This window comes from Nerophis lumbriciformis, linkage group LG01 (assembly GCF_033978685.3).
Source record: "Nerophis lumbriciformis linkage group LG01, RoL_Nlum_v2.1, whole genome shotgun sequence".
Lineage (NCBI taxonomy): Eukaryota > Metazoa > Chordata > Actinopteri > Syngnathiformes > Syngnathidae > Nerophis > Nerophis lumbriciformis.
The window spans coordinates 16,045,139-16,069,658 of NC_084548.2; the positions used below are offsets into that span (position 1 = coordinate 16,045,139).

A 24,520-nucleotide genomic window follows, 5' to 3' on the forward strand; every position below is an offset into this window, starting at 1 on the left:
GAGTGTTATATCAACTAAAGCCCTCACTTAAACTTTCCACGTGCAAGATTGAATCTATTTAAAAAAGTGTAACCGAGGGTTTATAAATGTCGCCTATACTGTATGAAACTACAAAATAACAAACACGGAGGCTCCAATTTACACGAGGACCACTTTATTTACCTTCTTTCAAAAACCTCCGCTCCACTCCGTGTCAAAATTCCGCTCTTAGCGCCTTCAAAATAAGAGCTCAAGGCATATACTGTATAACAGCGCATAACAGGAACTTAACATCACAAAGAGGAAAGCCCATAAAAATAGGTTACAAAAGTTATTTAATAAGAAGCCACAAAGTGCAAAAACAATAATGTTCATGTTAGAGGAGTTGTGAATTAGGTACACCTGCAGTCTGCAGGTGTACCTAATGTTGTGGCCCTGCAGTCATTCACAACTCCTCCAACACGAACATTATTGTTTTTGCACTTTTTGGCTTCTTATGAAATAACTTTTTTAAATAGATTCAATCTTGCACGTGGAAAGTTTAAGTGTGGGCTTTAGTTGATATAACACTCCCGTCAGGGGCAGTGTTGGGTTAGTTACTGAAAACCAGTAACTAGTTACAGTTACTAGTTACTTTATTTCAAAAGTAACTGAGTTACTAACTCAGTTACTTACACCAAAAAGTAATGCGTTACTGTGAAAAGTAACTATTTAGTTACTTATTTTTTTCTCCTTTTTTTAAGGCTCCCATTAATGTCCTTTTAGCCTTCGTTTCAGTACTGTTATTGCACTGGAGAATAATACAATGTGTTGATCAACTTGACATGCATTTGCATCACTGAACTCTGCTAAGCAATGTGCTCTACATACAACACACAAAGACAAAGATATGTTTCAAAGGGCCAATTTATTTCAGGCCACAACAAATTGACAAAACTATTTTAAATAGCTGCAACATAACATACATAAGTAACAAACCGCATAATAACAACATAGCTGTAAAGCTGGCTTCACCCAAGGAAGGCACACATGACATACACAAAGCCTAATCAGGCATTTTTTTTCTCTCAAGGAATTGTGAAATAAAATCATGTATTCAGGAGATCAACACTGTAGTGAAGCCCAGAAGACTCTACACATTTCCCCAGTTTTAGTTTAGAGAAAATGAAAGATTGGCCTGGCCCACTAGCATCCCTCTTTATGTTTGTGAACTTTATAGTCTATACATTTAGAGTGATGTGATAATCAAACACCCTAGAAGTCTAGAATGAAATAGTATATAAGAGAATTGACAGTGTGTACCTTCAATGATGAGCAGAGGCAGAGTTTGGAGTGTTTTCTTTAGCTCGCTTTCCATGTTTATGTACTCACTGTCCAGGTACTTGGAACATGTTTTCTGTGCCATTTGTTGTTTGATGCCGGTATCATGCTATTTAGCTGCCAGAAAACGGGTGACTCCACTGTAGAAATAGCCTGCATGTCTTCTAGCACATACGCTGCAATGGCTCTATCAATGTTGTCCTGGCTAGCAGTCCCTCCGTTAAAATCCTTAGGTGGAGGTGAAGTGGCATCGGAGTCTGTGTCTCTCTTTACTAGCTTCGTCAAAGCATGTTGCTTATGTGGCGTGGCGAAGTTGGGAGAGTGGCCGTGCCAGCAATCTGAGGGTTACTGGTTCAATCCCCACCTTCTACCATCCTAGTCACGTCCGTTGTGTCCTTGAGCAAGACACTTCACCCTTGCTCCTGATGGGTCCTGGTTAGTGCCTTGCATGGCAGCTCCCGCCATCAGTATGTGAATGTGTGTGTGAATGGGTGAATGTGGAAATAGTGTCAAAGCGCTTTGAGTTCCTGAAAAAGGTAGAAAAGCTATACAAGTATAACCCATTTACATTTATGTAGCTGTTTCAGCAGATTTGAATTGCTGTTTTGGGCAGTATTCCCGGGTGCGGTCACTGTTGCTACTCACTGCTCCCCTCACCTCCCAGGGGGTGATCAAGGGTGATGGGTCAAATGCAGAGAATAATTTCACCACACCTAGTGTGTGTGTGACAATCATTGTCACTTTAACTTTAAGTAGATGGGATCTTTGATCCAAGACACAACTTACATTTAACTAAAATGTTATTTTCTTTGTGCTCGACAAAAGAAAAGTAGTGACAATGTCTCCATGTAACTCGACTTCTGGCTTCGCCATGATGTCTTTTTAGTTGTTATGAGAGTAGCGTGTGCGTGTGTGTGTGTGTGTGTGTGTGTGTGTGGCCCTTTAAGATATGACAGCATGTGAGGTGAGTGACGTCAGTGAGTGAGTGGGCGAGAGAGGCGAGGGAGCGCAACAGTGGATGCGTGCAGGTGCTCTAGCTTGGTGGATGGCTGCGTGCAAGACACCAATAAAGTCACAAAATTGCAACAAACCGCCGGCCTCGTCATTCACCCTCGAGTCCGGAGCTGTAAAGACCCACTGCCGGGTAAAGTGAAGGGTGTTAGCCCCGAAGTACATAGGCCCTGGAGGAACGTCTCCCCTGCGCTCCGCTCCTCGGTCGAGGAAAGCACGCCTTTTCTTTTCCTTGTGAGACAGAAGGACGACACTTCTTCTGTTTCTAGCCGATACTACATTAAAAAATAACGTAAAATAACGCAGTAACGCATCATGTAGTAACGGTAACTGAGTTACTGGATATAAAAAAATAACGCGTTAGATTACTAGTTACCGCCGAAACTAACGGCGTTACAGTAACGCGTTACTTAGTAACGCGTTAGTCCCAACACTGGTCAGGGGTTGCCGTGCATTCTACGGCGGGGGTGCAGGAGGCGAGCCTCAGCCCAGTGCGTCTTTTGCAGCCGTTTTATGATCGCTCAGCACAATAAATACTTTACACACATACAGTTGTTGACAAAATACACTGTACATTATATACCTCAGCTAACTAAACTATGGAAATGTATAATATAATTCATATAGCAATACAGTCTCACTGCACTGTTAGCCGAGTCCGCAATCCATGGTGAGGCACAACGCAGTGACGTGCCTCAACTGGCTGCTGTTCACCGCACCGTCTCTTCTCAGTATTTGAACGGCAAATGTGAAAATTCAGCGATTTTAAATAAAAATAATCTAAAACGGGTGAAGTTAAATGGAAAATAACTTTATAGTATAATCACTGGATACATATAACAATTTAATAAAAAAAAAATATTTTTACTTTTTTTTTCTTTCCATGATGGCAGGTGAGGCCCCGCCTCACCTGCCTCTAGTGACTGCACGTCACTGGAGTCTATGTGTATAGTACTGAAACTGTCTTAATCAAAAAAAGATTCTAACTCGTTCTCCAAATTCCCGTTTTAAAAAAATACTGAATTGAATATCGATATGTTGTATTTGTTGTTTAGCATCCAAAATGAATGAGACATTCAAGCCAAGGAATGTGGCTTCAATGCACATTTTCAAATAAAACAGTAAGTATGTGTATTTATTTTCTGGTTCAGTAAAAGGTATTGGTGAGCACAGCAACAACTTGAATGACAATAATTGCAATCTTTTTTTATAAGTTAATGATATGCATGTTGAAATGTGACTGGTACCAGTTAGGGTTAGCTATGCTGTCTATTGGTGGGGAAAAAAAAAAAAACATTGTATAGCCTGTAATTGACTGTATTCCTCCCACTGTTGCTTCGTGTAGAGCTCTGATTGACTACTTGTGCAGTGCTTGCATTTCATCCATCACCATTACACACTAACTTTCTCTTGCTAGTGCGCCACATTGAGCTATGGCGGCACATGAATAAAATGACCTGATGACCCCGCAGTATTTACGCAAACAAATATTGGCAGAATGGTGAAAGCAATTGAAGCCTCCTTATCCTACTTGATAGATGACGCTAAGCGCCGTAGTGCACTTTTTTCCACATTTCCCTGGTTTATAGGAAATGTTGTGTTCAAGGACAGCGTAGAAAACAGCATCAGGCAGCTTAACTGAGTGTGTGGGTGAATGTGAAAAGATATTCTTACTAAGTATGCTATTTAGTTGACATATTTCTGCCTTTCAGGTGATGGGCATATTCAGGAAAATGGCAGCAGTATAAAAATGTCTTTAAAGAGAGCATACAGTCTACATACAGTACATGTAATAAAGGAAGTGGGTCAGCACGGTGGTGAAGAACACAGCTAATCACATCAAATACTGGGATTTTAATTACGTGCAACATTAGGTGTAATTATACAAACCCCGTTTCCATATGAGTTGGAAAATTGTTTTAGATGTAAATATAAACGGAATACAATGATTTGCAAATCTTTTTCAACCCATATTCAGTTGAATATGCTACAAAGACAAGATATTTGATGTTCAAACTCATACATTTTTTTTTTTTTTTGCAAATAATAATTAACTTAGAATTTCATGGCTGCAACACGTGCCAAAGTAGTTGGGAAAGGGCATGTTCACCAGTGTTACATGGCCTTTCCTTTTAACAACACACAGTAAACGTTTGGGAACTGAGGAGACACATTTTTTTCTCAGGTGGAATTCTTTCCCATTCTTGCTTGATGTACAGCTTAAGTTGTTCAACAGTCCGGGGGTCTCCGTTGTGGTATTTTAGGCTTCATAATGCGCCACACATTTTCAATGGGAGACAGGTCTGGACTACAGGCAGGCCCAGTCTAGTACCAGCACTCTTTTACTATGAAGCCACGTTGATGTAACACGTGGCTTGGCATTGTCTTGCTGAAATAAGCAGGGGCGTCCATGGTAACGTTGCTTGGATGGCAACATATGTTGCTCCAAAACCTGTATGTATCTTTCAGCATTAATGGCGCCTTCACAGATGTGTAAGTTAACCATGTCTTGGGCACTAATACACCCCCATACCATCACAGATGCTGGCTTTTACACTTTGACCCGATTACAATCCGGATGGTTCTTTTCCTCTTTGGTCCGGAGGACACGACGTCCACAGTTTCCAGAAACAATTTGAAATGTGGACTCGTCAGACCACAGAACACTTTTCCACTTTGTATCAGTCCATCTTAGATGAGCTCAGGCCCAGCGAAGCCGACAGCGTTTCTGGGTGTTGTTGATAAACGGTTTTCGCCTTGCATAGGAGAGTTTTAACGTGCACTTACAGATGTAGCGACCAACTGTAGTTACTGGCAGTGGGTTTCTGAAGTGTTCCTGAGCCCATGTGGTGATATCCTTTACACACTGATGTCGCTTGTTGATGTAGTACAGTCTGAGGGATCGAAGGTCACGGGCTTAGCTGCTAACGTGCAGTGATTTCTCCAGATTCTCTGAACCCTTTGATGATATTACGGACCGTAGATGGTGAAATCCCTAAATTCCTTGCAATAGCTGGTTGAGAAAGGTTTTTCTTAAACTTTTCAACAATTTGCTCACGCATTTGTTGACAAAGTGGTGACCCTCGCCCCATCCTTATTTGTGAATGACTGAGCATTTCATGGAATCTACTTTTATACCCAATCATGGCACCCACCTGTTCCCAATTTGCATGTTCACCTGTGGGATGTTCCAAATAAGTGTTTGATGAGCATTCCTCAACTTTATCAGTATTTATTGCCACCTTTCCCAACTTCTTTGTCACGTGTTGCTGGCATCAAATTCTAAAGTTAATGATTATTTGCAAAAAAAAAAAATGTTTATCAGTTTGAACATCAAATATGTTGTCTTTGTAGCATATTCAACTGAATATGGGTTGAAAATGATTAGCAAATCATTGTATTCTGTTTATATTTACATCTAACACAATTTCCCAACTCATATGGAAACGGGGTTTGTAGTAGACACGGATATATGCAGTAGTACTGTGTTAGGGCTGGGTTGATAACACGATATCAATATGTATAATCGATATCAATATAAAAAATGTGTTTGATAAAATATTCAATATTTTTTTTTTTTTTGGTCGAAAGAAACCAGAAATTAATCATAGTCACCTCCAGTGTTGCTTTGTGTGCAAGTTCTTAAATGTAACTTATTTGAACAATATCCAGTGTTGTAGTATTTCAATTAACTGGAAACCAGTGTGCTGTGGGCCCCTGTTGTAGTGAATCCATCCTGTTTGGGTCCCACATCAACCTTAAGAAAGTCAGTGACTTCACTATAAAAGTGGGTGACATGTATATTGGTCATCGAGGGGAATCCCTGATGTTTAACTAATGAGAACTCACTCATCGCACAAGTTAGAGTAAAATCTAAAGCAGCTGAAACATATGGTGCATTCGAGAATCTAGAAAAGTCGGATTGTTCTCACCAACCCACGATTTGACTTTAAAGATGGCGGCTCTGACTGTAGACAATATTAGACATTTCTGTAATATCCAGTATTAGCATTTCTGACTAGTTTTTGTGGCAGTAAATCAGCCATACACATTGTTTTTGTTGCACGTTTATATTCGGTAATGTTACTGTAGTGTAGGCCTTCAACTGGCTACATCCGGCCCGCTAAAAGTTTTTTTAATTTGGCCCACCGAACATCACCCAAATAGGCTTGATGGGTTAGGTTGCTCATGTATGCAGTACTCCCGCCACCCCACTGGGGGCAACAGCAAAGCATATGTGTCACAATAAAGCAGCAGTGGGGTGAGTAGAAAAAGACCTGAAAAAAAATCTAAATAAATTGCGAAAATATGACTTTTAACAACGACTGGATAACAAAGTATGAATGTTCTTCCCCGAGCAAGTGCTCTATTCATAGATTCCTGGCAGACCTTTTAAGTGATGGACAGTGTTCGAGACAAGAAGCAAAAATGGTAGAAATCCACAAATGTAAGCTACATCGCAAAACTTGGTCAAATCTTTTTAAGTATATATTGTGCAAAAATATATTGCATTGACATTGCTGGCTTTGTTATGTGTTTTGTATTCATGGTGGTGTTATTTTTTTGGTCTAAAAGTAACTCTCGGCGATCAGAGCTCGTTTAATACATGTAGCGCTAAATTTGACCAGCCGAGGGTAATAACGCTACAACCTTAGGTTTAATTGTGATAAGTTACATACCGGTACATTGTGTGCAATGTTTGATGTACTCTAGATGTTGTTTAATTTCTATATGCGTGGACATATGTAGTTGAGTGAATGTATTAACACTAAACCTTTTATTTTATTTATGTAAAATACACAATGGACGCTACACTTTTGTAATGTTTATTTTATGTTTTACATTTTCAGTCCTACAATTTTAAATGAAAACAAATTATTTAAACTGAGGAAGGAAAATAATTCAAAATAACATAAATCCCCAACAAAACTTCTGGAACTTTTGTTTCTTCATACTGTTAACAAGCTGCAAACAAGACTTTCAACTTCCGAGGTTAATGGAACGTGCCTAAAATCCCCCATGAAGTAATTATCGAATGGAAGGCTCTTACCTATTTGCTTTGTGATTTTTTTAGCAAAAAATATTTGTGGAAAATTTGTTGTCTTAACTGTAACACTTGAAAGTAAAGTCACTGAGGATGAATTTATCGATCATTATAAATAAATAAGGAGACAACAGAATTTCTTGACAGGCGTGAAAGATTGAGAGAGTTGATTTTTTATCACAGACAGCAAGACACGAGTAGTGTATAGACAAATAGCCCTTAATTCAACTTTCAAAGAGTCATTACAACGTTGCATTTGCTGACATTGATGATAATTAGGACGACCTTTTCAATAATAAAACACAAATCAGAAAAACATTATGAGGGTTCCTTCTCTTCACGTTTCACGCGATTCTGCATAATGTTTTAATGAGGCATTTAGGGGCCTGAGAGTGATCTACTGAGAAAGTCTACAATGGCAATCAGCAGCGAGTGCGGCAGCTGTTGGGCAATTAAAAAGCCAAATTACCCTCAATCAACACCATTTACGAGCGCAAGTAAATCTCAGAGCAAATAATGATGAGAGAGATCTGTTCAGACAGCTCTCATCTTGATAGGAATTAGAGACGCATCCAAATCAGGAGCATGGTGCTCTCTTAAAACGTTTACACACACAAACACCACTGCAAAATCTTGAATCCTTCAATATAGACACACACTTCACCCTGTCCGTGTTTTTTTTCTTCTAGAAATGAAACTGTGACGCATTAGCTTGCGCTCCACACTGCACAACATGATGAACGGTAATGACTCTTTTACAGTGTTCGCCATTGTCTACGGTGAGGTTACAGCCCCCTTTTTCGCAGGAAGATTACGCCAACACCAGACATAACTACACCAAGAACAAAATATGAATGTGACCTGAATGCACCATTGGCGGATAATAACGTAGTTGTGATAGGAGACCATCTTGCAATAGGACCACACAGAATTTAAGAAATGTTAGTCATCATCATGCTGGTGGTACATTACCAGTACCGGACAACTGGACATTTTTTTTACTCTCACGTAAACATTAAAACGTATTTCGATATTCGTTCCTACATTAAATCGTAGGCCTGAAATGTGTCCTTCCCATTTTCTAACTCAATAGCCACGTGATATCCTATCCTATATGAACAGTTCCTGTGTATATGGACCCTGAAAAAAATGATCTGATTATGACGTGCATTTTCATACATCGCACCTTAAATCGGAATACTTTGTTAGGTTCTGCGCAAGTCAAAATAAAAGGAAATTATTTGTGCTATGGCGCCACCTTTCGGATGAGTTTGCTCACTGCAGGTGCTAAAGAAGCATCAGACTTCCACTGTTAAACATGGCTTTGTGCATTTCTGCTTGTCCGACGTTATCACGGTATAATTTCTGTTCACTACTTTTGTTTTACCTCTCTTTTTGAAATGGAGCTGTTCTGTGCTTTTTATGTTGTGATTATGTATGGGTTTCGGCGCGTCTTCATGTTACGACAATGTGTGTATGTGTCTGAGGCTGGCAAGTCGCACTTGGAGTAGGAGTAGTAGGTCATAATTAAAACAGCTCATTAAGATCCCTCCTTTTATTCTTACATCGTGAAACTCCCAAACATACTTTTGTTTTTGCTAGTCTTGTTTTAAAGCAACAAACTCAACTGTATATAATGCTGCTTCTGCACGTTAAATGGGGGGTAACAGCAGCAAGACAGTCGTTTCATTCCGAGACTATTAAATTTAGTCTCGCTCCACACCCAAAGTATAGCTAAAGTCAAAGACATGCGCAGTTAGGATAATTCTAACCCGAATTTCAGAAGATGTGTTTTGATGTGCAACAATCCGAATGACTTTTGGCCTTAAACCACCCGTCTCGATCAAAATGAAATGTTGATCCGAACGTGTGTGAACAAGTCAGAATATTCCTATTGGCGTGTTTACCTGAAGAAATTTTATTCTGGTTAGGCTTTTAATCCGATTATATGTGTCCTTGTGCACATAGCTACTGATGCTCAAACTTTTGGTACACGTACCACTAGTGGTGGTGGTACGCCAAAGAATCACTTAGTTAAATATTCAGACACAGTGTTACTGTTCAAACTGAGTGTAATGTTACAGTGACAATTAATATTAAATGTGTGTTAAATGAAACCTCTACCTTGTTTTTAATGAATATTTAGGCTTACTATGTTACTGTATTTTAAAGTTGGCCATTATAGTGGTACTTGGAGAGCCAAGTGTTTTATGAGGTGGTACTTGGCGAGAACCTCTGGACTAGATCATTGTGCTTTGAACCTCTGTGCAGCATAGCTTTCCCTGCTTGGTGCATCTATTTTGCCTTTTTTGTTTTGTACTCGACGGTCCGCATAGCTTTCCACTTCCCTGCTGCACTATTTCTGTTGTGTTTTCCCTTATAAAAAGGTTTTTACTTGCACTTCGCCTGCTGTCTCTGCATCCTAGGGTAGAAACAAAAAATGAACACAAGAAATTAACAAAAAGAGACCTATGATGATTTAAATCTATATTTAACACTTTCTTGTTGATACAAGATATGTATTAGATATGGCTTGGTGTACATTTTTCATATGTTATGCTCCACAGTCACAATTTTGACCTGCTTTCTGAGTATGTCTGCAACCTGTTTGTGTCTGGAGGTGGTCCCTTCAGAAGCAAATAAACCCTTCAAAACCTCACCCTCTCCAAAAGTATCAGAATGTATCATTTGAAAATGTACGATGTTATAGCTTGAAAATGAACATCATCGCTATTTTCTTTTCAGATATGGTCGAGAATAAACTTAATAAACATGATACAGATTCACCGGGGATAACAATAAGTACACCTGCACACAGGCAATCCATCCATCTATCAGGCAATCAAGCCTATTATATTTGTGACATATATTAATATATGAGTATATGAGTACCTGATAACCAACTCCAAAGAGAATGTGACGACCAACCGCCCCTAGCATTTTTATCTAGCATCAAGACTAACAACTGTGTCAAATTAGTTAGATAGCTCGCAACAATCAAAACTATAGCTTTCCCTTTCACATGTTTGGGTAACAATACAGGGTTTCTTCTTGATGTAAGTGAATGTGGCGCGCCGCCATGGCATTTTTTTTTTTTTTTTTACTTGAAAACAACCGAGGCCCCCCTCTGGAGCCAGGCCCAGAGTTGGGGCACGATGGCGAGCGGCTGGTGGCCGGGCCTGTCCCCATGGGGCCCGGCCGGGCACAGCCCGAAGAAGCAACGTGGGTCCCCCCTCCAATGGGCTCACCACCCATAGCAGGGGCCATAGAGGTCGGGTGCAATGTGAGCTGGGCGGCAGCCGAAGGCAGGGCACTTGGCGGTCTGATCCTCGACTACATAAGCTAGCTTTTGGGACGTGGAACGTCACCTCGCGCTTTGTTGCCTTAAAAACAAAGCGCTGCGGGAAACCCTGATATATATATATTCCGAGCGCGATGATGTCATGTTATCTATAGGAAAATTTATTTTTAGACAATATGATTTGCCTGAGCGGCTAGGAGAGACAGAGAGTAACAAGCGGTAGAAAATGCATTAGAAAGGACAGATTTTAAAAAAATTATAATAACAATAAATACAAATTTAAAAAATAACAATTTAAAATGTTTAACTTGGGACTTCCCGCGGGCTGGATTTTGGACGCTGGCCCTCTAGATCCTTGTCAGCATGTCTGCGATGTGGACGTGATTTTATATATATTGGAGATATACCCGCGGACAGCCATCTACAAAATGTGCAAATATTATGCTGCAGTTTGCTGTCATTGTCTTTTGACTTTGTTCTTTGTTCATTTTGTACGTTTTTATACTTTTACATTTAGTCTACATTTACTTTTTATCTAGTCGTGCCCTTCTAAAAATGCAGTTTAGAAGTGTTTTGTTCGTCCTACTGACGGTGGGGACGCTACTGAAGAGCTCAGACGGACAACAACAGTGGAGAGGCTCTTTGATCTACACCAGGGAACAGTTGTTAGCGACACCAGTTATTAGCATCCAGCTAACGGACCCGGCGCTAACTAACCAGACCCCGGAGGAGCTAAAAAGGACTTATGGAGGTGCTCGTGGCTGTCGAGGGAAAGGGAGACGCTCGAGACAGAAGAGGGCTAAAACGAGGAGGGAGAGAAGGAGATATAAACCATATCTTCCTTCCGTCGTCATGGGTAACGTGCGGTCTCTGGCAAATAAAATGAATGAGTTGTCGGTGCTTGCCGGTAGTCAGAAGGAATATCGTGAGTGTAGCCTAATGTGTTTTACTGAGATGTGGCTGCACGACGATGTTCCGGATAGTAACGTCTCTATAAACGGGTTTCAAACGGTGCGCGCTGACCGGGACCGAACCAACGGCAAGCAGAAAGGAGGGGGGCTTGCTTTGTTTATTAATAAGAAATATTGTCATCCCGGTCATATCACAGAGAAAATAAGATCCTGGACCTGCTGTACGCAAACATCAAGGATGCGTATAGCTCCATACCACTACCAGAGCTGGGACGGTCAGACCACAACCTTGTTTACCTCAACCCCTGTTATGTGCCTCTGATCAAAAGACATCCTGTGACCAAAAAAACAGTGAGAAGGTGGCCAGAAGGGGTCCAAGAGACACTACAAGGCTGTTTTGAGGTAACTAACTGGCAGGTGCTCATGGAGCCTCATGGAGAGGACATTGACGGGCTCACAGAGTGCATCACTGACTATATCAACTTCTGTGTTGACTCAAATGTCCCATCAAGGACGGTCACCTGCTACCAAAACAACAAGCCGTGGGTGACCAAGGACATCAAAGCCCTACTGAATGAGAAGAAGAGGGCATTCAATGCTGGTAACAGTAAGGAGGTGAAAAGAGTTCAGGGGCTGCTGAAGACCAAACTCAGGGAGGCCAAGGAGAACTACAGGAGGAAGCTGGAAGGGAAGCTGAAGGACAACAACATGAAGGCGGTTTGGAGAGGTATGCAGACCATCACCGGCCTCAAACCGTCGGGGGTTAGGGGGGCGGACGGAGACAAAGAGAGGGCCAATGAACTAAACCAGTTCTTTAACAGGTTTGACACAGTGGCTCCGACAAGCTCCTGCCCCCCCAAGACATGCCAGCCGGCCCCGACAACTTCAGCGAACCAATCCATCCCCCCCTCCCTTCCTCACAGCCCCCCAACTCCAATGACTACCTCCCCCCACTTAACACCTCACCCTCAGCTTGATGACCCCCTCCTCTCCCAACAACCTGAGACCCCCCCAATGTGTCTGTCTGCAGAACAGGTGAATGCACAGCTAAATAAGCTACAAACAGGCAAGGCCGCGGGCCCTGACGGTGTGAGCCCCAGGGTGCTCAAAGCCTGCACCCCACAGCTGTGTGGTGTGCTCCTGCACATCTTCAACATGAGCCTTAGGCTGCAGAAAGTCCCCACACTGTGGAAAACCTCATACGTGGTCCCCATCCCCAAGTCCATGCGACCCAGCACGTCGAAGGACTACAGGCCAGTGGCTCTAACCTCCCATATCATGAAGACCATGGAGAGGTTGGTCCTGGAACAACTCCGCCCTACAGTCAAGCCCCACCTGGACCCACTCCAGTTCGCCTACCAGCCCCGACTGGGAGTAGAGGACGCAGTCATCTACCTGCTGAACCGAGTCCACACCCACCTAGACAAGCCTGCGAGCAGTGTGAGGGTCATGTTTTTTTACTTCTCCGGTGCTTTCAATACCATACGGCCTGGACTACTGGGTGTGAAGTTGGAGACGATGCAGGTGGAGGCCCCCTTGGTGTCCTGGGTTGTTGATTACCTGACTGACAGACCACAGTACGTGTGACTGCAGGACTGTGTGTCTGACAGATTGGTCAGCAACACCGGGGGCACAGTCCTCTCCTCCCTCTTCACCATCTACACCACCGATTTCCACTATCACTCAGAGTCCTGCCACCTTCAGAAGTTTTCTGATGACTCTGCGATAGTGGGGTGTATTGAGGATGGTGATGATGAGAAATACAGGGCACGAGTGGAGGACTTGGTCACATGGTGTGGAAAGAACCACCTCAAGCTCAATGTGACGAAGACCAAGGAGCTGGTTGTGGACCTGGGAAGGAGGAGGAGTACTCCGGCCACCCCTGTTTCCATCAGGGGAGTCGATGTGGACATGGTTGAGGATTATAAATACCTCGGTGTACACATCAACGACAAGCTGAATGGGTCAAAACACGCTGAGGCACTCTACAAGAAGGGACAGAGCCGCCTCTACTTCCTCAGGAGGCTAGGATCCTTCAACGTCTGTACAAAGATGTTGAAGATTTTCTACGAGTCGGTGGTGGCGGGCGCCATCTTATATGCCGTGGCAGCGGGCTGAGAGCGAGGGACGCAAACAGACTGGACAAGTTGGTAGAGAAGGTCAGTAACGTGGTGGGAGTGGAGCTAGACTCTCTGGTGGTGGTGTCAGAGAGGAGAAGTCCAGCAAAGCCCCTAGCCATTATGGACAACACCTCCCACCCACTATACTCGGACCTGGCAGAGAGAATGAGCATGTTCAGTGGAAACTGGTGGAAACTTTACACTAGACTTCAGGCAACGTGGATCCTGTGCCTCTCCTGTCTTCCTCCAGACTCTGGGACCTCGATTTCCAAAGGAAATGCAAACCAAACCAACCCAAACCATCAGTGATGGTTTTGGGTGCCATGTCATCTGCTGGTGTCGGTCCACTCTGTTTCCTGAGATCCAGGGTCAACGCAGCCGTCTACCAGCAAGTTTTAGAGCACTTCATGCTTCCTGCTGCTGACCTGCTCTATGGAGATGGAGATTTCAAGTTCCAACAGGACTTGGCGCCTGCACACAGCGCAAAATCTACCCGTGCCTGGTTTACGGACCATGGTATTTCTGTTCTAAATTGGCCCGCCAACTCCCCTGACCTTAGCCCCATAGAAAATCTGTGGGGTATTGTGAAAAGGAAGATGCAGAATGCCAGACCCAAAAACGCAGAAGAGTTGAAGGCCACTATCAGAGCAACCTGGGCTCTCATAACACCTGAGCAGTGCCAGAAACTCATCGACTCCATGCCACGCCGCATTAACGCAGTAATTGAGGCAAAAGGAGCTCCAACCAAGTATTGAGTATTGTACATGCTCATATTTTTCATTTTCATACTTTTCAGTTGGCCAACATTTCTAAAAATCCCTTTTTTGTATTAGCCTTAAGTAATATTCTAATTTTGTGACACACGGAATTTGGGATTTTCATTTGTTGCCACTTCAAATCATCAAAATTAAATGAAATAAACATTTGAATGCATCAGTCTGTGTGCAATGAATAAATATAATGTACAAGTTACACCTTTTGAATGCAATTACTGAAATAAATCAAGTTTTTCAAAATATTCTAATTTACTGGCTTTTACCTGTATATGTATATATATATATATATATATATATATATATATATATATATATATATATATATATATATATGAAATACTTGACTTTCAGTGAATTCTAGCTATATATATATATTTATTTATTTTATTATATATATATAAATAAAATAAATACTTGAATTTCAGTGTTCATGTATTTACACATATACACACACATAACACTCATCTACTCATTGTTGTACTTGAAAGTACAATGCAATACAATTATGGCAATGGCACCTATCAAATACACAGTAATGAAAACACAGTTGTTCTACTAACTGTACTGTGTGTTATGAGAGAAGAGTATGTGTGTGTGTGACCCTTTAATAGGTGACAGCATGTGAGGTGAGTGACGTCAGTGAGTGTGTGGGTGAGAGAAGAGAGGGAGCGGGGTAGCGTGAGTGCGGGAGGGACTAGTTGGTTTTGTGTTGGATTGGCTGTGTGCAAGCAATCAATAAAGCAAGATTTGCAACTAATCGCTGGACTCATCATTCACCCTAAAGTTGTCCGCTGAAGGGTGTTGCCCCGAGCATACATCGGCCCTGGAGAAGTGTCTCCCCTGCGCTCTTCGACAATGGTCTCGTTCTTCTGCTTCGTCTCCTTGTGTGCGCACACTGGACTCAGGTCCGCATGGAGCTGGAGGCCACGCCCCCTCCAGCTCCGGCTGAATTCCGGGAGATTTTCGGGAGAAAATTTCTTCCGGGAGGTTTTCGGGAGAGGCGCTGAATTTCGGGAGTCTCCCGGAAAATCCAAAAGGGTTGGCAAGTATGCCATACTCTCTCTATACATGACTCAGGGTCATGTGAGACCATGACAGTTTATTGTTCAAAAGTCACAATTGCCGTTCTCCCACGTAGCTTAGATATACTTCAGGTTCACATCTATTGCGCTAAGCCTTCTTGGAAACATTTAGCAACATATTGGCGTCCTCACTTTCCAGTATACAATATATTTAACCTTCATTCATCCAGGCTAAGGTAACTGAGAACAGATGATTTTCCTTTGCAAATACATATTTACATGACAAATATTTTGAAGTGTGATGATAATCTTTCATCATATATCATTTACCAACAAAATAAAATCACACCTTTAGATTGCTCTATACAGCTCACAAATGCTCTTAACATGCGGAGGTAAATTCATGTTCATTTAAGATGGAAAACCACTTTTCAAGCGTAAAACATACGCGGCGAATGTCTGCAACTTGTTGAAGACAGAGCAGACAGCGGTGCCGTTTATTCCTTTAATTATTATTACTATTATGAATTATGATTAATTAAAACTGAACAGTAATTTGACATTAAGCGCTGAGTATGTGCTTTTATTGCCATTTAGTGTCTACTTTTAAGTCTGTGTGGTATAAAACGATTAAAACTTCAATACAGTACTTATTTTCCAATTGTTGCAAAGATTACAAGGAACGCTTAAAACAATAACATTCATAAAAACACAAGTTCCTCAAAAAGCCACCGTAATTTCGGGCAAGTTTAGGCCACAACAAACACCAAAAAGCCTGACTACTAACTGCATTCAATATTAAGTACCATGTTAATGGACAAACACTAAATAGTCACTATGTTATTACGTAAGTACTTTATTACATAATCTCGCAGATGTATGCGGTAGTTATTGCACAATAACTGTTGTAGTCACCTGTCATTACCATCTTACAGCATCAGCACTCAGAGGCTGTCAGCATGCCGAATTCTCAGTAAAAGTACGAGTAGTAATCGCCATTACCGCAATACTCGAGGAGGATGAAGTAGCCTTTGCCATGTTATTGCAGACGTACCCTGGAGTTCATACACTAGTACTAATGAATCCTACACTGCAGCAAAAGTACTATGCCATTAGCACTCTATTGCTTGGGTATTTGTTAATCATCATTAAAATTTCCCAGAGTACTCACAAGTATCGTATAAACATTTTAAAGGCCATACTCCCAAGAATTCAGCAGCATAAATACCATTTGCATGAGTGTCTTGTGCTCATTACCGAGCATACAGTGGGAAATCTTGCACATGTACACGTATCATACGACAGGACATACATTCACTCACAGGCAAATTTGATGCTACATCAACATGATATTGTATGTTGCAAGGGTGCCCACCAAAATCCCTTTTGTGATCAATAAAGTATAATGATCTAGATCAGTTGTTCTCAAACTATTTTTCACCAAGTACCATCTCAGGAAACCACTGGCTCTCAAAGTACCACCATAATAACCAACATTAAAATAAAGTAGCGTAGTAGGCCTGAGTATTCACTAAAAACAAGACAGAGATTTTATTTTAACAAGTGTGTTTAATATTTTTGACGACTGTAACATTACGCCAAATTTGAACAGTAACACTGTGTTTGAATGTAAGAAAATAAAACACACTACCGGTACTTAAATAATGAATCAAATACAATCAATAGCACATAAAAGGTAAATAAAGATAGTGACAAAACTTAAAAACGTTTTAAAATGATTAACTTAAAATTACTTGATTTTCTTGTCATTGGTTGATAAGATACGGTATTTTGAATAGTTTTTCATGCTTTTCATAATTTCTTATTGTATTTAAATTGTAACAGCCTTGGTCATATGTCATTATGTTCCACGGATGTTGTGGTTTCCCATGGCCTGGAAGGCATCATTGTTACGTGCACCTTTCTCTGCCAATGTTCGTCTTTGTTTACATGTGTTCTGCGTGTTGATTGGCTGGGAGGCTGGGAAAGGGCGAAAGTAGGTAGAGAATGTGGAGAACATTCGATTCACACGTGTGTGGAGTGATAGAATTGACAAAGTAAGACGTTTCAGTTTGTGTCTTAATTATCTTGGCGTTGACTACGGCCTACAGTAGTCGGATTGTAACGATTTCCATTGAAGGCTGATAAACCTTTGATAACAGTTCGAGTCCCGTCATTACAATATTTAATTGATTCTTTGGTGTACTGTACCACTCGATGGAGCCTGCGTATTATACCACAGTTTGACAATCACTGATCTAGATATTGCATGAGCATTTTCATCAATATCAAACTACTGCATTGAAACTAGTATAGTAACTTCTACTGCACACAACTGCCTATTTCTCAAGAACAACTAATGACTGTGCTCTTGCAAGTAGCCGTGATCATTAACCAAACCATTACGCGAGTACATATGAACATGAAAACTCAGTTGTCAGATTGAGGTCAATCAATATGGTCTATGTCTCAAACACTGCACGCAAAACCAGATTTTTTTTACCCTCACGTGACACAGATCGGATTTTCTTTGCCAGTCTAAACGCTCCAAAGTGCTTCAAATCTGATCTTTTCGCATCAGAAGTTAGTCCAAATCCGATTGGAATCAGATCTTTTCAAATGTGACTTCAGTCTAAACGCAACGTGACCTGAATGCGACCCGTAAGTGACTTTTTCGTCAGCTTTGAACTATTCGTGTGCGCGGAAATAGACGCAGCCCGCCATCGGAAGTGATACTTCATCACAACATCCGGTTTCGGTGAGCAAAGTCTATTTTCGACGGCCGAATTTTCAGTGTATCACAAGTCAATATTGCGCAAATAATAGGCTACATGTAATATATGAATATATATTTTGATTCCGAAGAAATAGCGATTGTTGAAGGACCGGATTTGACGCTGTGGCGTATTTGCTTACATGTGAGTTGAAAAATAAAGCTAATGTTGATCCACGCTGATGTCCGTGTCTCCTCTACTCAACAGCCATAAAAAGATTAGAACCCTCTCAAATATATTACACTATTTATATATACACTAGTGTTGTTGCGATACCAATATTTTGGTACCGGTACCAAAATTATTTCGATACTTTTCGGTACTTTTCTAAATAAAGGGAACCACAAAACAATTGCGTTTTTGGCTTTATTTTAACAAAAAATCTTAGGGTACATTAAAAATGTTTCTTATTGCAAGTTTGTCTTTTATTAGTAAGTAAGCAAACAAAGGCTCCTAATTTAGCTGCTGACATATGAAGTAACATATTGTGTAATTTTCCATTATAATATTATATTCCATTATATTAAGGACAAGTGGTAGAGAATGAATTATTAATCTACTTGTTCGTTTACTGTTCATATCTGCTTACTTTCTGTTTTAACATGTTCTGTCTACACTTCTGTTAAAATGTAATAATCACTTATTCTTCTGTTATTTGATACTTTACATTAGTTTTGGAGAATACCACAAATTTGGGTATCAATCCGATACCAAGTAGTTACAGGATTACATTCAAAGTCCTCGTGTGTCCAGGGACATATTTTCTGAGTTTATAAACACAAAATACATTTTGAAAAAAACGAAAGCAGATGTTGTGATGCCAAAAAACGTAATCATAGTAGTATCGACTAGATACGCTACTGTACTTTGTATCATTACAGTTGATGTTAGGTGTAGATCCACCAACGGCGTTAGTTTACATTTTGATGCCGGTTCGCTACGTTGTGTAGTGAAACATGTTTAGCAATTCCTCGTCCTGCAGGGATGATACTTGTAAGAAACGTACTTTATTTGTCGCCATGGAGGCGAGGATTAGTGATTTAGAAGTAGCTAAAACACTGCCGACCGGGGCTGGACTTTAGTCGCTAGCTAGCTAGCCATGTCTTAAAGCACCTCTTCCGGCGGGCGTTTCAGTGTTATAACTTCACCTTTATCGATAGGGGTGGGTGACCGGTACTTTTCAGAGGCGGTATAGTACCGAATATGATTCTTTAGTATCGCGGTACTATACTAATACCGGTATATCGTACAACCCTAGTATATACACATTCATGCGTTATGTTACTTTTGTTTATTTTCAAGTGTTTTGACCATATTTATAGTGACAACTTTTATTTTGTTTTGTAGTAGTAGTAGTAGTAGTAGTAGCGGGTTAGTGCATGTGCCTCACAATACGAAGGTCCTGAGTTCAATCCCGGGCTCGGGATCTTTCTGTGTGGAGTTTGCATGTTCTCCCTGTGAGTGCGTGGGTTTCCTCCGGGTACTGCGGCCTTCTCCCACCTCCAAAAAATGCACCTGGGGATAGGTTGATTGGCAACACTAAATTGGCCCTTTATCTAGATAGATAGATAGATAGATAGATAGATAGATAGAGGGAATAAGCGGTAGAAAATAGATGGATGGATGGATAGATAGATAGATAGTACTTTATTGATTCCTTCAGGAGAGTTCCCTCAGGAAAATTTAAATTCCAGCAGCAGTGTACAGAATTTACTTTTTAAAAAGTAAAAAGTAAATAATGAATAATGGGGGTTAGAGATGTCCGATAATGGCTTTTTTGCCGATATCCGATATTCCGATATTGTCCAACTCTTAATTACCGATTCCGATATCAACCAATACCGATATATACAGTCATGGAAATAACACATTATTATGCCTAATTTTGTTGTGATGCCCTGCTGGATGCATTAAACTATGTAACAAGGTTTTCCAAAATAAATCAACTCAAGTTATGGAAAAAAAAATGCCAACATGGCACTGCCATATTTATTATTGAAGTCACAAAGTGCATTATTTTTTTTAACATGCCTCAAAACAGCAGCTTGGAATTTGGGACATGCTCTCCCTGAGAGAGCATGAGGAGGTTGAAGTGGGCGGGGTTGTGTGTGTGGGGGGCGGGGGTGTATATTGTAGCGTCCCGGAAGAGTTAGTGCTGCAAGGGGTTCTGGGTATTTGTTCTGTTGTGTTTATGTTGTGTTACGGTGCGGATGTTCTCCCGAAATGTGTTTGTCATTCTTGTTTGGTGTGGGTTCACAGTGTGGCGCATATTTGTAACAGTGTTAAAGTTGTTTATACGGCCACCCTCAGTGTGACCTGTATGGCTGTTGACCAAGTATGAATTGCATTCACTTGTGTGTGTGTGTGTGTGAAAAGCCATAGATATTATGTGAATGGGCCGGCACGCAAAGGCAGTGCCTTTAAAGTTTATTGGCGCTCTGTACTTCTCCCTACGTCCGTGTACCACTCCGTACAGCGGCGTTTTAAAAAGTCATACATTTTACTTTTTGAAACCGATACCGATAATTTCCGATATTACATTTTAAAGCATTTATCGGTGGATAATATCGGCAGTCCGATATTATCGGACAGCTTTAATGGGGGTATATATTATTGTTTTGCATCCCCATAGTGCAGTGGTTGTTAACCTGGGTTCGATCGAACCCTAGGGGTTCGGTGAGTCGTGCTCAGGGGTTCGGCGGAGGTCAAGAAACACCCGACTCATCGTGTAAATAAACACTTCTCCCTATCGGCGTATTACGGATACGACAACAGCAGAAGTCAGACTGATTTGCAGGTGTGTAATTTGTTGTGAGTTTATGCACTGTGTTGGTTTTGTTCTTTGAACAAGGTGATGTTCATGCACGGTTCATTTTGTGCACCAGTTATAAAACATGGTAACACTTTAGTATGGGGAACATATTCAACATTAATTAGTTGCTTGTTAACATGCAAATTAGTAACATATTGGCTCTTAACTAGTCATTATTAAGTACTTATTAATACCTTATTCGGCATGGCCTTATTATAACCCTAACCCTGGCCCTAACCCTCTAACCCTAACCAAATAACTCTAAATTAAGTCTTTGAATATGTTCCCCATACTAAAGTGTTACCAAAAACATATAACTTTGTCTAGAATTTGAAAAAAAAACATTGTATTTTCCACTAAAGAAGGGTTCGGTGAATGCGCATATGAAACTGGTGGGGTTCGGTACCTCCAACAAGGTTAAGAACCACTGCCATAGTGTGAATGTGAGTGTGAATGTTGTCTGTCTATCTGTGTTGGCCCTGCGATGAGGTAGCGACTTCTCCAGAGTGTACCCCGCCTACCGCCCAAATGCAGCTGAGATAGGCTCCAGCACCCCCCGTGACCCCGACAGGGACAAACCTGTAGTAGTAGCGACTTACTTGTTCATTTACGTAATCCGGTCAACTTCCTTTGTTTTCACCGTATCAAACTGAACATGCAAGTGACGTGGAGGCCACATTGGGACCACATTGGGGCCTGTGCGCGTTTACACTGGAGTCTGATCACATTCTACTTGCAGTGTAAACAGTCAAGTGGAAAACAAAAAAAAATTGATTTGGAAAAAATCAGATTCGGGCCACTTTGGCCAGCAGTGTAAACATAGTCTTAGGCCACTATCAAGGTGGTACTACTACACCTGCCAGCGTGCACAAAAGCATTTTGGCCCAGTGGGTGTGTTCTTACCCACACATCGCCATGCTTAACAAAAGGTCAAATCAATATGAACATTATTATTTCAACATGCTATTTTTTTATTTTTATTTTTTTTTAATTATTATGCAGATACCTTTCTGTTGTGTCGTGCCAACCAAACTTGCAAGGTGACATAAAGAACTCTCTCCCTCCATGCATCTCCTCATGCATTTGCATGCACAAGACAGTTGCAAGTGTATGCTGTTCACCTGAGAAATTGTTTAAATGTCATCCACACACCCATCATTAGCACAGAAGTTTACTTTATCAGGCATGCGTTTGCTTGAAAGGACGCCACCATGATTGCCATGCATGCAAATTGTGCCATTTTGGTTGGCAGATTACACTTCATGTGTAAATAATCATTGTCACGTGACATGTCAAATTGCCAGTGCGGACTACTCACCTTGACACGTGAACGCCGACGGGGTTATTATTATTTTTTGGGGGGTGCACGCCGGTTCAAGAGCTTCCAGACGTGCGTGTCTGTCCTGCACTTCCCCGGTGTGTGTGGACTCGACGACAAAAGCTCCGGGTGGCGTCTGTCGGCTGTCACCGGGTCCGCATGCTCTCTGCTCGGCAGGCGTGTCGCTGGCCGCTGGTGTGGTGTGTGGTCACCCGGCTGTCATGGAAGATGACTCGGCCCGCTGTCCGCGTCTGACTCGGATGCACGAAGACCAGAAGGAGATACCCACCGGCTCGACTGACATCCCTCCGCCGCTAATTCGCCGGAACTACTTGCGACGCCGACCGAAGCACCGACTTCATGCACCGAATTCATGCACCGCTATCAAAGTAGCTAGTCCCTATTATTCCTATGATCATTTATACATCTGTTCAGTTCAGTTTCAGTGTATTTCGAACATGCGTACAATACAATGTAATGCATCACACATTTCCAGTTTCATTACAGCACGTCCGAAAAGGAGTAGGAAGAAACGGATCTTATTTAATCCTACCCCTTTTCATACCATAGCACAGTGGTTCTTAACCTTGTTGGAGGTACCGAACCCCACCAGTTTGATATGCGCAATCACCAAACCCTTCTTTAGTGAAAAATGTAATGTTGTTTTTTTTTTTCAAATTCAAGACAAAGTTATATGTTTTTGGTAACACTTTAGTATGGGGAACTTAATTTAGAGTTTTTTGGATACTAGGGCCAGGGGCGCCGCTAGGGATTTTGGGCCCCATGAAAATAATCTTTACAGGGCCCCCAACACAGTGTCATTATTTTTTCTGTATTATAATTTAATCATCATTAGGGGCCCCCTCCATCATGGGCTCCTAGAATCCGGCTCCTTTACCCCCCCCCCCCCTTTTTTCGGTGACCCTGACTAGGGGAGCATATTGTAAGTAACAAATACTTAATTTAGACTTTCTTGGACACTAGGGAACATATTGTAAGTAACAAAGACTTAATATAGAGTTTTTTGGACACGAGGGGAACATATTCTAATTAACAAAGACTCAATTTAGAGTTTTTTGGACACTAGGGGAACATATTGTAAGTAACAAAGACTTAATTTAGAGTTTTTTGGACACGAGGGGAACATATTCTAAGTAACAAAGACTTAATTTAGAGTTTTTTGGACACTAGGGGAACATATTCTAAGTAACAAAGACTTAATTTAGAGTTTTTTGGACACTAGGGGAACATATTGTAAGTAACAAAGACTTAATTTAGTGTTTTTTGGCTACTAGGGGAACATATTCTAAGTAATAAAGACTTAATTTAGAGTTTTTTGGACACTAGAGGAACATATTCTAAGTAACAAAGACTTAATTTAGAGTTTTTTGGATACTAGGGGAACATATTCTAAGTAACAAAGACTTAATTTAGTGTTTTTTGGCTACTAGGGGAACATATTCTAAGTAATAAAGACTTAATTTAGAGTTTTTTGGACACTAGAGGAACATATTCTAAGTAACAAAGACTTAATTTAGAGTTTTTTGGATACTAGGGGAACATATTCTAAGTAACAAAGACTTAATTTAGAGTTTTTTGGACACTAGAGGAACATATTCTAAGTAACAAAGACTTAATTTAGAGTTTTTTGGACACTAGGGGAGCATATTGTAAGTAACAAATACTTAATTTAGACTTGTTTGGACACTAGGGGAACATATTGTGAGTAACAAAGACTTAATTTAGAGTTTTTTGGACACGAGGGGAACATATTGTAAGTAACAAAGACTTAATTTAGAGTTGTTTGGACACTAGGGGAACATATTGTAAGTAACAAAGACTTAATTTAGAGTTTTTTGGACACGAGGGGAACATATTCTAAGTAACAAAGACTTAATTTAGAGTTTTTTGGACACTAGGGGAACATATTCTAAGTAACAAAGACTTAATTTAGAGTTTTTTGGACACTAGGGGAACATATTGTAAGTAACAAAGACTTAATTTAGTGTTTTTTGGCTACTAGGGGAACATATTCTAAGTAATAAAGACTTAATTTAGAGTTTTTTGGACACTAGAGGAACATATTCTAAGTAACAAAGACTTCATTTAGAGTTTTTTGGATACTAGGGGAA

At 40.9% G+C, this 24,520-nt stretch overlaps 1 protein-coding gene across 3 annotated transcripts in view; it reads right to left on the reverse strand.

The window, feature by feature from the left end:
- The window catches only part of LOC133616582 (forkhead box protein J3-like), a 202,263-nt gene extending 179,600 nt beyond the window's left edge, over positions 1-22,663 (reverse strand). For all 3 annotated transcript variants that reach the window (XM_061976052.2, XM_061976044.2, XM_061976036.2), the window contains exon 1: positions 22,389-22,663. The gene's annotated coding sequence lies outside the window, so the exon portion shown is untranslated. The remainder of the gene's footprint in view (positions 1-22,388) is intronic.
- Between the last annotated feature and the right edge of the window lie 1,857 nt (positions 22,664-24,520).